Genomic DNA, 17,470 nt, shown 5'->3' with positions numbered 1-17,470 from the left:
CTTGTTTTATTCTGCGTAAGGCTATATGCAGCTCTTTGGTCTTACAGTCAAATTTATATTTTTTTTCTAATTGTAGTACGGATATTGCGATTTTGGGCGTCTTCGGAAGGAAACGTTCACTTTAAAAATATATGGCTTGGGATGTATTTGTACGAGGTTAATGAAATTTTAATACATTATAGCCAAATACATTGTTAATGTAAATCTCAAGTTACAACATTTTCCGATCACCCAAAAAACCACGATAGTGCAAAATAAATCGATAATCAAAAACTTTGTCATATCGTGGAAATTTCAGTAAAGAATACAAAATTCTTACTCATTATCTGTGTTAATTCAAAATAGGATCAAATAAGGTCAAAATACAGGTATAGTACTAGAATAAACCAAGTTTAAAGGGCAATGTGCCTTCCATTTATTTTCTATTGTGAATGAGTGGTGAGTCATGAAAAAGACCTGATCCGATCTCTGAAAAGAACAGTTTTGCCCATCTGTATGTCACACACATTTGAACTTTTTTTTTCCCCCAAAGCGATACTGATAGTTATCTTTGACTTTCAACGATTGGTTCAAATGGTTAAAATGGCTCTGAGCACTATGGGACTTAACTTCTGAGGTCATCAAAAATGGTTCAAATGGCTCTGAGCACTATGGGACTCAACATCTTAGGTCATAAGTCCCCTAGAACTTAGAACTACTTAAACCTAACTAACCTAAGGATAACACACACATCCATGCCCGAGGCAGGATTCGAACCTGCGACCGTAGCGGTCGGGTGGTTCCAGACTGAAGCGCCTAGAACAGCACGGCCACCACGACCGGCGAAGAATTAGTTCATCATGAGTTCTAGCCACAGGGACAAACTGTGAATCGGTAGTACTATCTGGACGTGTTGTGACGCCTGTGAGAAAACATGAGAAGAAAATAGCATGAAACGGGGAGAGACAATTCGTGGCTCTCACATGACGATAACGCACCCGCACATTCATCCCTGTTGGTGCGTGACTACTGTACAAAATACGAAATCACTGTGCTGTCTCATCCTCCATCCCCGTCAGACCTGGCCCCTGCCGATTTTTTCTTGTTTCCAAAGTTGAAAACACCGTTGAAAGGATGAAGGTTTGGAACGACAGACGAGATAAAAGAAAATCCGCAGACGGCGTTTCGCGCTACCCAGCGAGAGGCGTACCAAGAATGTTGCGGAAGTGGAAACGGCGTCTGGGGCGGTGTATCAACTGTGGACCAGAGTATTTCGAAGGAGACCGTGCACAATAAGTAAGAGGTAAAAGTAGAAAAATTTTGTGGACAACGTTCCGGAATTTTTGAACAAGCCTCGTATACTTTAATTCCTCGATTCGTACGGAATCTTCAGACTTTGTAAGTAGGATTCTGCGGGACAGTTTGCGTCCGTCTTCAAGCGGCTACCGGTTCAGCCTTTTCAGTATCTCACTGCCACTCTCTCCCAAGAGTCAACCAAACCTGTGACCATTCGTGCTCCCTTCTCTGTGTACGTTCGGTACCGTTGCTAGTCCTGTCTAGTACAAGTCCCAAAAAATGAATCTATGGCTCTCGGCACTATGGGACTTAACATCTGAGGTCGACAGTCCCCTAGAACTTAGAACTACTTAAAGCTAACTAACCTAAGGACATCACACACATCCATGCCCGAGGCAGGATTCGAACCTGCGACCGTAGCAGCAGCGCGTTTCCAGACTGAAGCGCCTAGAACCGCTCGGCCACAGAGGACGGCCACACGTCCCACACACTTGAGCACTACTCTCGGATGCATAGCACGCGTGATTTGTTAGCAATCTCTTTTGTAGACTGACTGCACTTCCCCAGTTTTCTACCAATTAACAGCGGTCTACCACCAGCTTTACCCACGACTGAACCCGTGTTATCGATCCATTTCACATCCTTACAAAGTGCTGACCCAGGTGACCAGCTGCAATTGAAACTCATTAGTTTTGTAGTTATAGGTAGGACATCACACTTTTCCGTTTTCTGAAATGAACAGTTTTACATTTCTGAGCACTGAAATCTTATCCCAGATAAACCAGAATAATTGTGCACCTTGTTTCCGTACATAACTGCATCATACGCTAGAAATCGGAGGTCAGTACTAATGCTGTCTGGCAGATCATTCAAAAATGGCTCTAAGCACTATGGGACTTAACATCTGAGGTCATCAGTCCCCTAGAACTTAGAACTACTTAAACCTAACTGACCTAAGGACATCACACACATCCATGCCCGAGGCAGGATTCGAACCTGCGACAGACTTGCACCCGGCGAACGGTCTACCCGACGGGAGGCCCTAGTCACACGACACTTCCATTTCCAATACACGACAATATTCTGCGACCTCTCTACCAATAAATCCTCATTCCAGTCACAAATAACAAATATTGAACGACATCGCATATGTTCGTACTTTCGTAAGTAAGCGTTGGCTTCGAACTGAAGCAAATACTTTACGGAATTCAAGAATTACTACCTCCACTTAACTGCCTTGATTCGAAGCTTTCAGTATAGTGCGAGTTGAGTTTCACATGATCGATGTTTTCGGAATCCGTGCTGGCAGGAGTAAGACGCTGTGATATGCACATGATTAGCTTTTCAGAGCATTCACACAAGGTTGGCGCCGGTGGCGACACTTACAACGTGCTGACATGACGAAAGTTTACAACCGATTTCTCATACACAAACAGCAGTTGACCGGCGTTGCCTGGTGAAACGTTGTCGTGATGCCTCGTGTAAGGAGGAGAAATGCGTACCATCACGTTTCCGACTTGGACAAAGGTCGGATTGTAGCCTATCGCGATTGCGGTTTATCGTATCGCGAAATTGCTGCTCGCGTTGGTCGAGATCCAATGACTGTTAACAGAATATGGAATCGGTGGGTTCAGGAGGGTAATACGGAACGCCGTGCTGGATCCCAACGGCCTCGTATCACTAGCAGTCGAGATGACAGGCATCTTATCCGCACGGCTGTAACGGATCGTGCAGCCACGTCTCGATCCCTGAGTCAACAGATGGGGACGTTTGCATGACAACAACCATCTGCACGAACAGTTCGACGACGTTTGCAGCAGCACGGACTATCAGCTCGGAGACCGTGGCTGCGGTTACCCTTGACGCTGCATCACAGACAGGAGCGCCTGCGACGGTGTACTCGACGACGAACCTGGGTGCACGAACGGCAAAACGTCATTTTTTCGGGTGAATCCACGTTCTGTTTACAGAATCATGATGGTCGCATCCGTGTTTGGCAACATCGCGGTGAACGCACATTGGAAGCGTGTATTCGTCATCGCCATACTGGCGTATCACCCGGCGTTATGGTATGGGGTGCCGTTGGTTACACGTCTCGGTCACCTCTTCTTCTCATTGACGGCACTTTGAACAGTGGACCTTACATTTCAGATGTGTTACGACCCGCGGCTCTACCCTTCATTCGATCCCTGCGAAACCCTACATTTCAGCAGGATAATGCACGACCGCATGTTGCAGGTCCTGTACTGGCCTTTCTGGATACAGAAAATGTTCGACTGCTGACCTGGCCAGCACATTCTCCAGATCTCTGACGAACTGAAAACGTCTGATCATTGCTGGCCGAGCAACTGGCTCGTCACAATACACCAGTCACTACTCTTGATGAACTGTGGTATCGTGTTGAAGCTGCATGGGCAGGTGTACCTGTACACGCCATCCACGCTCTGTTTGACTCAATGCCCAGGCGTATCAAGGCCGTTATTATGGCCAGAGGTGGTTGTTGTGGGTACTGATTTCTCAGGATCTACGCACCCAAATTGCGTGAAAATGGAATCACATGTCAGTTCTAGCATAATATATTCTTCCAATGAACAGCCGTTTATCATCTGCATTTCTTATTGGTGTAGCAATTTTAATGGCCAGTAGCATATTGGCTGTTCGAGTTTTACACATCATGCTCTTCTTGATGACACTCAAGTTTTAATAGGCAACAGTGAAAGACTCTGGACTTAAATGCCCAGCGGTACCGGCCGACCGCCGTGCCATCCTACGACCACAGGCGTCAACGCATGCAGATTCTGGCTACCAGCCTCTCCCAGGAGGAACAAGCCAAGTTCGGAGCACGTTTGTATCCGGAAAGGATGTTACTTGGAGGTTGTTCGATAGAGAGCGGAAAAGTGAAAATCTGAGAACGCAAGATGTGTGTAAGGTGAGTGCGGCATAACATCCCAGCCGAACTCCCGTACAGTGTTTTCTGTCAGACTAGCAGAACGCAGGCGAGCGTTATCGTGGAGTAGCACGACTTCACGCTGTCTTCCTCGTCGTTGTTCTCGCACTGCGTCTGCGATACGACGCAGTTCTTGACAATAAATGTCAGCAGCGATGGTTAAAGCTCAGGGAAACAATTCGTAGTTCACCACACTGTAAGACGTCGTAGGCTCCTGACCTTCAATGCTCACATATTCCGCCCTCACAATCATATTGCGCACATCAAGACGCTTCATTTGAACCCAAACTCGATTAAGTCAGTGTTGTATGAATTCATGTAAACGATATGCAATTTACAAGTAAGTGCACCGTGGTTGAAATACTAGAAGCTGGGGTACACACATACATTCCAGACACAACGGTCACAGAAGCTTTTAGTTCGGTAGACGCAAACTGCACAATGGGACACCGGTCCCTTCAGAGGGCGACCCAGCGCATGTTGGACGGTGACCGCCAGTGTAGCGGACAGCGTGGGCCCGAGTGAAAGGGGGGAACAACCCCGTGTTCGGCTTAAAAGCAAATTCCGCTACATTGTGTGGGAGCGGCCAGCCTACGCGTTCTTTACACATAGCACGCAGTTTCAGAGATTTTCACAGGGAGACAGCAAACGCCAAACCTCGATGCTGCAGGTTTCCGGATTGGTCACCTTGAATGAAACGTCATTCTCCCATTGGCGGATGATATTTCTGAAGTCTTGAGCTGAAGGAGTAATGGAAGAGATCGAAAGATATACCCCTTCACGTCTGGCATGGAGAGGCGCCATTCCGTTGTCACTCTTGGAGGGAGGAACAAGTCTCTCCTCAGTACTTCACTGGGAGAGCACCTCTGTCGAGAGCGAATCGGAGTGCGACTCTATATTGAGTCCTTGCGATTAAGCGTTGTTCACTGTGTTGGCTGACATACTTATTGTGCGGTGTGAACGGACAGAGTTATAGTTAAACGCCTGAGAGCTAATTTTGAGTGGCATCACGGTGGACTGGTTATCTGACTGGGGTACCACGCCAATAGACTAGGGGCGAATAGGAATCCTCGACTTCATCAAGGCGTAGTGAGAGTTTGATTGGCGAAGGTCAATCCAGATAGAACGAGAGTTATCTTATTTGTCAGCAGCGAGCGGCGCAGACAGCAGTCACCACAGCTTACGGTATTGTGCGCTACAGCTATTGCGAGCCCCATTTTTCCTCCACAAAAGAAGAGCAGAAGGGAAATTGTAGAAGAGGAGAAACGGAACGATCAGCTGTTGCGGAGCATGCTTTCCAGCCAGGGAACCACAATATTCGTTTGGAGGAGACGCAAGTGCTAGCGGCCATGAGCGGATACTACGAAAGGCTCTACAGGGAGGCAATCGAAATCGCCAAACACCCTAATAATTTGAATCGAAAGGAGGAGGGCGTGAAATTAAACGGTATATGGATGCCAGTGTTGAAGAAGGCGTGTACCACCCGTACACCACTGGGTGATGCAAACGGCGATCGACGGCAGCGGACAGCGGCCAATTGCACTGACGTCTCCAAAACACGTGACGTCACGCCTCGGACACGGAATTTAGCGGCAGTCAGTAGCGAGGCAGTGGGTGTGTTGCACCTTCCATCGAGCTACGGACCCCCTTGAAGATGTCTCCCGCAGTCGCAGACGAAACGTTGGGAATCGACACAGAATTCATCAACCGACCACGGCATAACAGCCCGGATAATTATAATGGACATGACATTTCCGGCCGTGAAAGTCTACATTTTAGTAGGAGAGGTTGTGTCCTGAGATAGGGCGACTTCCACTACGGGAGTTGGGTCTCGCTCTGAACGCCGCAATGCAACCGAACCCCGAAATATCAGGCGCCGGAGGGGTGGATTCCCTATTGATCCGGGGTGGTGGCATCTCGCCAGCGGTCGCTGCACCCCGCAGCACGCCCCTCCCCCCAAAATTCCACCCCCCTCCCCTAACGTCACTCCCCCCCTCCCCTCACCACGGTACCCACACGCGGTGCAGGCCAGCCAGAAACTGCTCCGGCTGCAACAAGGCATCCCAGCGCACAATCTCTTTCGATAAGTAACACGTGAGCTGCTGGCAAAATTCTCGTAACTCTATTACAGGCTAAAAACACTAATGGAAAAAAATCGCAACACCCATGAGGAGTCTTCTTCTTAAGTTGCCAATCCTAAGATTGATTTGCAGCAGCTCTCCATTCAGTGCGATTGTCGGCCAGCCTCTTCAATTCCGTGAAACTTCCGCATCCTAGGTCCTGCATTATCTGGCTTATGTACTTTCTTCTAGGTCTGCCTCTTGCCCTTTTTCCCTCCACAAGGCCTTCCATTATAGTGTGGAGAAGACTTTCATGTCTCAGAATGTGTCCAATCCATATATCTCTCCTCTTCTTGACCATCTTCCAAAGAACTGGAACTTCCTCCGCTCTCTGCAGGACTTCTTCATTTGTCATCCTGGCCGTGCATGGAATTTTTAACATCCTTCGCAGACACATTTCGAATCCTTCAATCCTTCTTCTTTCGTCCTCTCCAAGTGTCCAGGTTTCGCTGCCGTAGAGAAGCACACTCCCAACAAAGGTCTTTATTAACCGCTTCCTTAACGACAGACTTATCATATTTGATGTGAGGAGTCCTTTCCTTTTATAGAATGCAGTCTTTGCCTGATTTATTCTACTTATTACATCTTTCCTACTACGACCATCTGATGTTATTCTGCTTCCCAAGTAGACAAAGTCTTGTATTTCTTTCAGCTTCTCTCCATTCAGCCTTATATTCGTAATTGCTTGATTATTTTGTTTGCTTGCAACTAAGATTTTTGTTTTTGACTTATTAATTTTCATGTTGTACCGTGTAGCAAGAGTGTTTTCCATTTCCTCCAACACTACTTGTAATTCTTCCTCATTTTCCGCTAGGACAGCAATGTCATCCGCAAAACGCAGCATATCAACTATTTTTCCCTGGATCCTGATTCCATTAGCTTGTCCTAACTTTTCTCTGACCTCGTCCATTGCTTTCTGTATGTACATATTAAAGAGGACAGGGGAGAGTGCACATCCCTGTCTCACACCCTGTTTAATTTTTGCTTGTTGTTGATGTTCCCCACATCTCACTATTGCCACCTCTTCTTTGTATATGTTCCATATCGTTCTCCTGTCCTTGTAGTTAGCTCCAGTTTCCCTCAATATCTGGAATAGTTTTTTCCATTCAACCTTATCAAAGGCCTTTTCGAGGTCAACAAATGCTATGTAGGTGTCCTTTCCTTTTTCCATTCTTTTTTCTGTTATGAGCCTTAGGGCCATAATGGCTTCTCGCGTACCTCTCCCTCTTCTAAAGCCAAACTGGTCTTCTGTGAGCATGCATTCCACGTTCCCTTCAATTCTTCTGAGGAGGATGGTCGTCAAAATTTTTGATGCATGTGATGTTAGGCTGAGGGTTCTGTATTGTGCACACGATTTTGCTGGCATTTTCTTTATGTGTGAGATAAAAGTTGGTAGGTAATTTCGACAACAGATTATGTCTATTCCAATTTCGCACCAGCAGCATCTACATCTACTCCTGCATCTACATGGATTCTCTGCAAATCACATTCAAATGCCTGGCAGAGACTTCATCGAACCACCTTCACAATTCTCTATTATTCCAATCTCGTATAGCGCGCGGAAAGAATGAACACCTGTATCTTTCCGTACGAGCTCTGATTTCCCTTATTGTATCGTGGTGATCGTTCCTCTCTATGCAGGTCGGTGTCACCAAATTCTTTCGCATTCGGAGGAGCCGGCCGGGGTGGCCGAGCGGTTCTAGGCACTACAGTCTGGAACCGCGCGACCGCTACGGTCGCAGGTTCGAATCCTGACTGATGACTCAGAAGTTAAGTACCATAGTGCTCAGAGCCATTTGAACCATTCGGAGGAGAATGTTGGTGATTGGAATTACGTGAGAAGATTCCGTCGCAACGAAAAACGCCTTTCTTTTCAATGATTTCCAGCCCAAATCCTGTATCATTTCTGTGACACTCTCTCCCGTATTTTGCGATAGTACAAAACGTGCTGCCTTTCTTTGAACTTTTTCGATATACTCCGCCAGTCCTACCTGATAAGGATCCCACACCGCGCAGCAGTATTCTAAAAGAGGACGGACAAGCGTAATGTAGGCAGTCTCCTTAGTAGGTCTGTTACATTTTATAAGTGTCCTGCCAATAAAACGCAGTCTTTTTTTAGCCTTCCCCACAACATTTTCTACGTGTTCCTTCCAATTTAAGTTGTTCGTAATTGTAATATCTAGGTATTTAGTTCAATTTACGGCTTTTAGATTAGACTGAATCATCGTGTAACCGAAGTTTAACGAGTTCCTTTTAGCACTCATGTGGATAACCTCACACTTTTCGTTATTTAGGGCCAACTGTCACTTTTCGCACCATTCAGATATCTTTTCTAAATCGTTTTGCAGTATATTTTGATCTTCTGATGACTTTATTAGTCGATAAACGACAGCGTCATCTGCAAACAACCGAAAGACGGGTGCTCAGATTGTCTCCCACATCGTTTATAAAAAAAATGGTTCAAATGGCTCTGAGCACTATGGGACTTAACATCTATGGTCATCAGTCCCCTAGAACTTAGAACTACTTAAACCTAACTACCCTAAGGACATCACACAACACCCAGCCATCACGAGGCAGAGAAAATCCCTGACCCCGCCGGGAATCGAACCCGGGAACCCGGGCGTGGGAAGCGAGAACGCTACCACACGACCACGAGATGCGGGCAATCCTTTATATACAGATAAGGAACAGAAAAGGGCCTATAACAGTACCTTGGGGAACGCCAGAAATCACTTCTGTTTTACTCGATGACTTTCCGTCAATTACTACGAACAGTGACCTCTCTGACAGGAAATCGCAAATGCAGTCACATAACTGAGACGATATTCCGTAACAATAATATTATCTTGGAACTCTTCCATTTGGTCCGTGCTTGCATAGAAAAAACAGTAATATGACAAACTGAGTCCGCCTTGATGCGAAACACCGTGTTATTTGTTTATTTCTTTATTATCCCAAAACTAGTTTCGGCGACAGATATCACCATCATCAGGGGCGTTTTTTAATCTAAAGCATGCAGAAAATGGCATGGTTGTACAAACACAGTAAAACATTATTACATTCTTACAAGTCGTCTTTTGAAATATAGTCTTATATTGATACTTTCATACTGCCTTATTTATTGTATGCTACAGCATGTTTTAAGCTATTATTGTCGCTGTTTGCGACATATTTTCTGTGCTCTTTTTTTCTGTTTCCGTTTTTTTACTTAGCGAACATCATGTCATCTGCAACCATGTGAGCGGCTGTTAGTAAACAAATACTCAATGTGAACTTCGTATGTCAGCAATATATACTTGGGGTTGTGGTAGTGTTGTGGAAACCAGTTATTTTGGTGTGTAGTGAGCTGTTGCTTAGCTATTCGTGTACTCACGTTCGTTGGATGGTGTGTGGCTGCTTTTTACACAGAAAAACAAAACTTTTGCACTTTGTTTCTGATCCAGAATATTACGCCATCTTGCTGTTCGTGTGTGTCGCGAGAGGCGTATCGCATGTGGCGAGAGAGGCTATGAAAAACTGTAGCGCGAATTACGACGACTTCTGTTCATTATTAATGTCTGTGTGTGTGATGGGGAAGTGGTTCTTTTGCGTGTGTGTGCTTTCTGTTCTGTGTCCTCGGTCAGTTCTCTCCGAGCGGTAAAGAGTTTGTTGTTGCAGACTGTTGCGTTTTCATTTATTAAATTTTTCCCTTCGACTATAGACTTTTGTATGTGGTAATTTTCTTCTATCGTTAGTTGTCAGTATAGACTGTTGCTGTTTCTCAGAATGCGTAGATCGTTTTTCGATATTAGTGCGGTTATGTTCATTAGATGTTCTGCAAAAGTTGAATGTGTGCCGTCACTTCTTAGAGCACTCATGTGCTCTGTGTAGCTCCTTGTTGTCCTATGTAGTGGGCCTGACAAGAGTTGTGAGTTGACATATTCCAGCGTTGCTGTTTGTCTGAGGTTTTTCTGACTGGTCTTAGTCTCTTCTCAACTGTATTGTTTGGTCTGAATAATTTTTGGGCGTTGCAATTTTTTTTTTACGTCCGTGTACTTAGCTCACAATTGATACAGACAACGCTTGCCCTCATTATACCGAAACCAACATCTCAGTGTAGGCGACTGGTTGTGGCGTCTACATGGAATGCCGTTCAACTAATCTTTACCTTAACTGTATCATTTTCAGTAAAGGTTTCTTCATTACAGTGATAAAACATTACACAGCATTTGGTTCCAACGCGAAACATGTGAAAAGAAGTATTACTTGGTTCGACAGATCAAGCTGTTTTAAAAGTATGAAACAATTTGCGAACACATTGTTGATTACACCAGTGAATTTACAGGCTGAAGCTAAGGTGTAAGATAGTTACTGAGCGGATGCGAAAGGTCTTCTATTAGAGGGTGTTTATTTTTCACGTATAGTATGAAAATTCCAGGCGTAACTTTCGACATAAATAACTTTTACATATTATACAGAGTGGCCCATTGATCGCGAGCGGGCCAAATATCTCACGAAATAAGCGTCAAACGAAAAAACTGCAAACAGCGAAACTCGTCTAGCTTGAAGGGGGAAACCAGATGGCGCTATGGTTGGCCCGCTAGATGGCGCTGCCATAGGTCAAACAGATATCAACTGCGTTTTTTTAAAATAGAAACCGCTTTTTTTATTACATATTCGTGTAGTACGTAAAGAAATATGAATGTTTTTGTTGGACCACTTTTTTCGCTTTGTGATAGATGGTGCTGTAATAGTCACAAACATATTGCTCACAATTTGAGACGAACAGGTAGGTTTTTTAAATTTAAATACAGAACGTAGGTACGTTTGAACATTTTATTTCGGTTGTTGCAATGTGATACATGAACCTTTGTGAACTTATCATTTCTAAGAACGTATGGTGTTACAGCATGATTACCTGTAAATACCGCATTAAAGCAATGTCGGTCAACCTCAGTGCATTTGGCAATACGTGTAACGACATTCCTCCCAATAGCGAGTAGTTCGCCTTCCGTAATGTTCGCACATGCATTGACAATGCGCTGACGCATGTTGTCAGGCGTTACCGGTGGATCACGATAGCAAATATCCTTCAACTTTCCCCACAGAAAGAAATCCGGGGATGTCAGATCCGGTGAACGTGCGGGCCACGGTATGGTGCTTCGACGACCAATCCACCTGTCATGAAATACGCTATTCAATACCGCTTCAACCGCAGGCGAGCTATGTGCCGGACATCCATCATGTTGGAAGTACATCGCCATTCTGTCATGCAGTGAAACATCTTGTAGTAACATCGGTAGAACATTACGTAGGAAATCAGCATACACTGCACCATTTAGATTGCCGTCGATAAAATGGGGGCCAATTATCCTTCCTCCCATAATTCCGCACCATACATTAACCCGCCAAGGTCGCTGATGTTCCACTTGTCGCAGCCATCGTGGATTTTCCGTTGCCCAATAGTGCATATTATGCCGGTTTAAGTTACCGCTGTTGGTCAATGACGCTTCGTCGCTAAATAGAACGAGTGCAAAAAATCTGTCATCGTCACGTAATTTCTCTTGTGCCCAGTGGCAGAACTGCACACGACGTTCAAAGTCGTCGCCATGCAATTCCTGGTGCATAGAAATATGGTACGGGTGCAATCGATGTTGATGTAGTATTCTCAACACCGACATTTTTGAGATTCCCGATCCTCGTGCAATTTGTCTGCTACTGATGGGCGGATTAGCAGCGACAGCAGCTAAAACACCTACTTGGGCATCATCATTTGTTGCAGGTCGTGGTTGACGTTTCACATGTGGCTGAACACTTCCTGTTTCCTTAAATAACGTAACTATCCGGCGAACGGTCCGGACACTTGGATGATGTCGTCCAGGATACCGAGCAGCATACATAGCACACGCCCGTTGGGCATTTTGATCACAATAGCCATACATCAACACGATATCGACATTTTCAGCAATTGGTAAATTGTCCATTTTAACACGGCTAATGTATCACGAAGCAAATACCGCCCGCACTGGCGGAATGTTACGTGATACCACGTACTTATACGTTTGTGTCTATTACAGCGCCATCTATCACAAAGCGAAAAAAGTGGTCCAACTAAAACAGTCGTGTTTCTTTACGTACTTCACGAATATGTAATAAAAAATGGGGGTTCCTATTTAAAAAACCGCAGTTGATATCCGTTTGACCTATGGCAGCGCCATCTAGCGGGTCAACCATAGCGCCATCTGGTTTCCTCCTTCAAGCTAGACGAGATTCGTTCTTGGTAGTTTTTTCGTTCGATGCTTATTTCGTGAGATATTTGGCCCGGTCACGATCTATCGATCACCCTGTACACATGAAACATATTCGCGAGTGTCACTATGTACAACCATCAGCTGTATAATGGAATGACGATCCGAATCCGGATTTCCCGCATATCGCAAGTGGTAGCCTTACCATTTGATTACTGAGCAACCCCACGGCCAGACCCAAATTTCCATACGACGTCAACCAAGTCTCTACAACCTGCACTCGTACATCCATTACGCATATTCCCGTAGAGCCGAGACATTTTAATTGAAATTCGCTTGCTCCACTAGCCAGATGGTAAGGCAATCGGTCGCGATAAGCGGCAAACCCGCGTGAGAGTCCGGGTCCGGCACAAATTTTCATTGACGTTGTCGTGTCGAGGGACACGAAAGGGAAGCAGTGGTTGGGAACTGAGTGGGACAGGGTTGTAGCCTTTGCACGATCTAAATCAATCTTTATATTGAGCAAGAAGTGAAGGAAACAAAAGAAAAATTTGGAGGAGGTATTAAAATCCATGGAGAAGAGAGAAAAACTTTGAGGTTCGCCGATGAGATTGTAATTCTGTCAGAGACAGCAAAGGACTTGAAAGAGCAGTTGAACGGAATGGACAGTGTCATGAAAGGAGGTATAAGATGAACAACAAAAGCAAAACGAGGATAATGGAACACAGTCGAATTAAGTCGGGTGATGCAGAGGGAATTAGATAAGGAAATGAGACATTTAAAGTAGTAAAGGAGTTTTGCTATTTGGGGAGCAAAGCAACTGATGACGGTCGAAGTAGAGAGAATATAAAATGTAGATGGCAATGGCAAGGAAAGAGTTTCTTAAGAAGAGAAATTTGTTAACATCGAGTGTAGATTTAAGTGTCTGGAAGTCGTTACTGAAAGTATTTGTATGGAGTGTAGCCATGTATGGAAGTGAAACATGGACGATAAATAGTGTGGACAAGAAGAGAATAGAAGCTTTCGAAATGTGGTGCTACAGAAGAATGCTGAAGATTAGATGGGTGGATCACATAACTAATGAGGAGGTACTGAATGGGATTGGGGAGAAGAGAAGTTTGTGTCACAACTTGACTAGAAGAAGGGATCGGTTGGTAGGAGATGTTCTGAGGCATCAAGGGATCACCAAACTTCCTGGCAGATCAAAACTGTGTGCCGGACTGAGACTCGAACTCGGGACCTAGTTCGAGTCTCGGTCCGGCACACAGTTTTAATCTGCCAGGAAGTTTCGTATCAGCGGACGCTCCGCTGGTGAGTGAAAATTTTATTCTAGAAAGGGATCACCAATTTAGTATTCGAGGGCAGCGTGGAGGGTAAAAATCGTAGAGGGAGACCAAGAGATGAATACACCAAACAGATACAGAAGGATGTAGGCTGCAGTAGGTACTGGGAGATGAAGAAGCTTGCACAGGATAGGGTAGCATGGAGAGCTGCATCAAACCAGTCTCAGGACTGAAGACCAAGACAACAACAACATTCAATTCTACAGGTGATGGTAGTCCTTATTCGCAATTGCGAGTTCATTTGATGTGTTTCGTAACGGCTGTGGTCGCCGAAGGAACTTTGCATCGTAATCAAAATAACACAGCCACTGCAATATCGTATTTCTGTATTATGGCTGTAGATGCTACACTGCAAAAGAATAACAGCTAAGTTACGAAGTACTGAAAGCAGCAGAAACCACAACATCTGTTAACAAACTATTAAAAATTTTTAGTTTTATATTTGTGAATACCTTACTCGAAAACTCAAATTCTCTATGTATAGACTGTAAAAAGCAGTTTTTCCTGTCATTCAACAAGTCAAATTAAAAAAAAAATAGCACTGAAGATTCTGTAACTTTAGCGAAGCAAGTCTTGGTAAAGAAGAAGAAAAATGTGTTTGCTCAATACAGAAGTTATCCAAAAACAAATATAAATCTGTTACAAACATAAAAGCTATGCAAGTAACTCTATAGAAATGAAACAAGATATGAGGGAAATTTGGTCGCAGGACAAGTGTAACAAGTCAAGTTTTGTATAACATGCGGTAACTTTTCCACCGATGCAGTCGGAATGTACTCAACGACTTAAGAAAGGAAATCGTTCCAAATTGGTACTTCCAAATATTTTCCTCGAAATATCGTGTGGTTCCCATTTTACATTAAATTAGGCATCGTCTTGTTTCAATGATAATGAACTTAAAAACTAAAGCACGTGTTGAAAGAAGGCTTTACTCCTTGAAAATAGTCTTTAATATGTACTGTTGCAGTTCGTTGAAATAATATAAATATATTTTTTTCCATAGTTACCTTACGCCCAGAGAAACTAGATTGACAGTGAGCAATTACACGACAAAGTGTTTCCCAAAGAAACGTGTACTGAGAAGAGCGAACACACAGTTCGAAATCGACGTTGCTCTATAGCAGATGTAGGTCTTGTTATTAGTTTTTTAAAAGTGCTCCAGTTCCACTTGACGAAACCGAGCAACAAATTCAACACAGAACTTTTTATTGGAAACATTCACTGACAGTGGAGAATGGAGACATTTATTTTTAAAAATAAAACTTTAAAAATCTACTTGTTTATTGTAACCAGATAGAAATACAAACTCATAAAGAAGCAATATACAGAAAAATGAAAATAATTTGTCGCTTCAGCAGATGACAAAACATTCAATCAACGCTGGCTTCCAAACCAAGGTGGGCGAAAAAAATACTATGAGTTCCAGGTTGAACACACCGCTACATATAAAGCCATTACTTCAGACACATTTTGGAAGTCGATACAGTAGTCTTCAAGTATATGGAATATGTTACCAAACACTCTTAACCTATTTTGCCTCATTTTAAATAAAACTACAATTAACATATATTTGCCTGTTATCAAAACAGCTCGAATTACCCTTTCATAAGAGAAACATTCCAAAAATTGGTTAGTTTCAGTATTTTACGCAAGAAAAACATGACTGCACAAATAACAAACGAAATTTCAACACCTTATGTTTTTCTCCCACCTCTACCCAAATCACAGTACTATAATTGTGTGGTTTAATACAAAATAATCATATAATACAATCACTCTCAAGAACGCACATACGAGATTATGTCAGTCGACACACACTCAGAAGGCTGTATTATTCTTTCGCACTCCGACCACACTCTGCAAAGGCCACCGTGTTACAATTACTCTCTCCACTGACTACACTGACACCATCAGGTTCCGAACAGTACACTGAAAAACTCATTCTAGAATCGTCTCCTCCAAACTCTTCAAAGGTCGATTTAACAAGATCACAAACATTGTAGGCCACCAAGATACGATGGTTTACAAAAAGGATCCTAAGACATACGAAAATCGTCTTGACATGACAACATTTTATAAATGCCACCCAAAAAGTGCTGCTACATACTCATATTTGCCAAAGGTCACCTTGACATGATCACACTCTATAAAGACTACCATGACACAACTGACTTCCCAAATGCTGCCCTGACATTCTTGTGTCCTAATGGACATTACAGCACACTCATGCTTCGGCAGCAATATTAACACGATAATTAGCCCAAACGCCACACTGATATAACTCGCCAAAAGACTGCCTTGACAAGACCACACTATACAGAGACCACTTGCCACTCGTACTCGACCAAGGTGTCCTAAGCACCATAATGTCCCACTTGGCACCTTGACATACCCATGCTTTGAAGGCCACATTGGCATGATCCCCAAAGGCCAGTTGACATGATCACATTCACCACAGACCACCTTGACACCAACATACATCCCCATCACTGTCTTAATATCGCCATGTTCTAACTGATACCACGATACACCGATGTTGCGAAGACCACCTGTACATAATCTCTACCTTTAAAGGGTGCTTTGACACGGTCACGTCTACAAAAGGTCGCTTTGACATGGTCATGCTCTACAAAGGTTACTGTGATTTAATCCACTCCCCTAAACAGCCTTGACACACTCATGTTCAAATGGGTACAATGTTATATATAAAGGGCGATCAAAAAGAAGCGAGCTGGAGTCATAATTACAGTAACCAGTATCTGTATGTATTGACCCTGGCTGTTGGGACACTTATCCCGCTGTGACACAAGGCGGTGAATGGCTGTCTCATAATATTCCCGAGGCTGCAATTTTAACCAGTTCTGCATGTACAGCTGAACATCGTCGTTCGAGGTGAATCGTTTGTCCCTCAGAGCCTTTTTAAGGGGACCAAAAATGGCGTAATCACAGGGACAACAGTGAATGCCCTGCGTTACTCGCAAATCTTGACCACCCTTCACCAAGCGATAAAATCAAAACGACCAGGCAATCTCACCCATGCGGTCATTCTGCTCCACGACAGTGCAAAGCCTCACACGACCTAAACAGTCGCGGCACTCGTGCAGAAATTCCATTGGGAGGTTCTCGGCCACCCTCCATACGGTCCAGACCTCTCTCCCTGTGATTACGAAATTTTTGGTTCCCTTAAAAAGGTTGTGGGGGGCAAACGATACACCTCGGACGACGACGTCGAGCTGGGGAACTGGTTAACATCGCAGTCCTGGGAATTTTAAGAGACAACCATTCACCGCCTTGGATCACAGTGAGAGAAGTGTCTCAGCAGCCAAGGTCAATACATCTGACATACAGGTACTGGTTTTTGTAATTTTGCTTCCAGGTCGTTTCTTTTTGAATCCCCCTTATATATGACTGAATAGCCACCCTGATATGGTCACTACTTCCAAAGTCCACAATGACAATGTCACATTCCCCAAAAACTGACTTGACACTATGACACTCTCCAAAGGTGATCAGACTATACGTAGCTTCCCTGACATAATGAACACCTGCAAAGTG

At 44.1% G+C, this 17,470-nt stretch overlaps 1 protein-coding gene across 1 annotated transcript in view; it reads right to left on the bottom strand.

Moving 5' to 3' along the window:
* Positions 1-17,470, bottom strand: part of LOC126213015 (coiled-coil domain-containing protein CG32809-like) — a 626,459-nt gene that overhangs the window by 461,678 nt on the left and 147,311 nt on the right. The gene's annotated exons all lie outside the window — the stretch shown is intronic.

The sequence above is a fragment of the Schistocerca nitens genome, chromosome 11 (assembly GCF_023898315.1).
Source record: "Schistocerca nitens isolate TAMUIC-IGC-003100 chromosome 11, iqSchNite1.1, whole genome shotgun sequence".
NCBI classification, from domain to species: Eukaryota; Metazoa; Arthropoda; class Insecta; order Orthoptera; family Acrididae; genus Schistocerca; species Schistocerca nitens.
The sequence above is the reverse complement of the archived record's forward strand: the minus strand, read 5'-3'. Positions and strand labels throughout refer to the sequence as shown.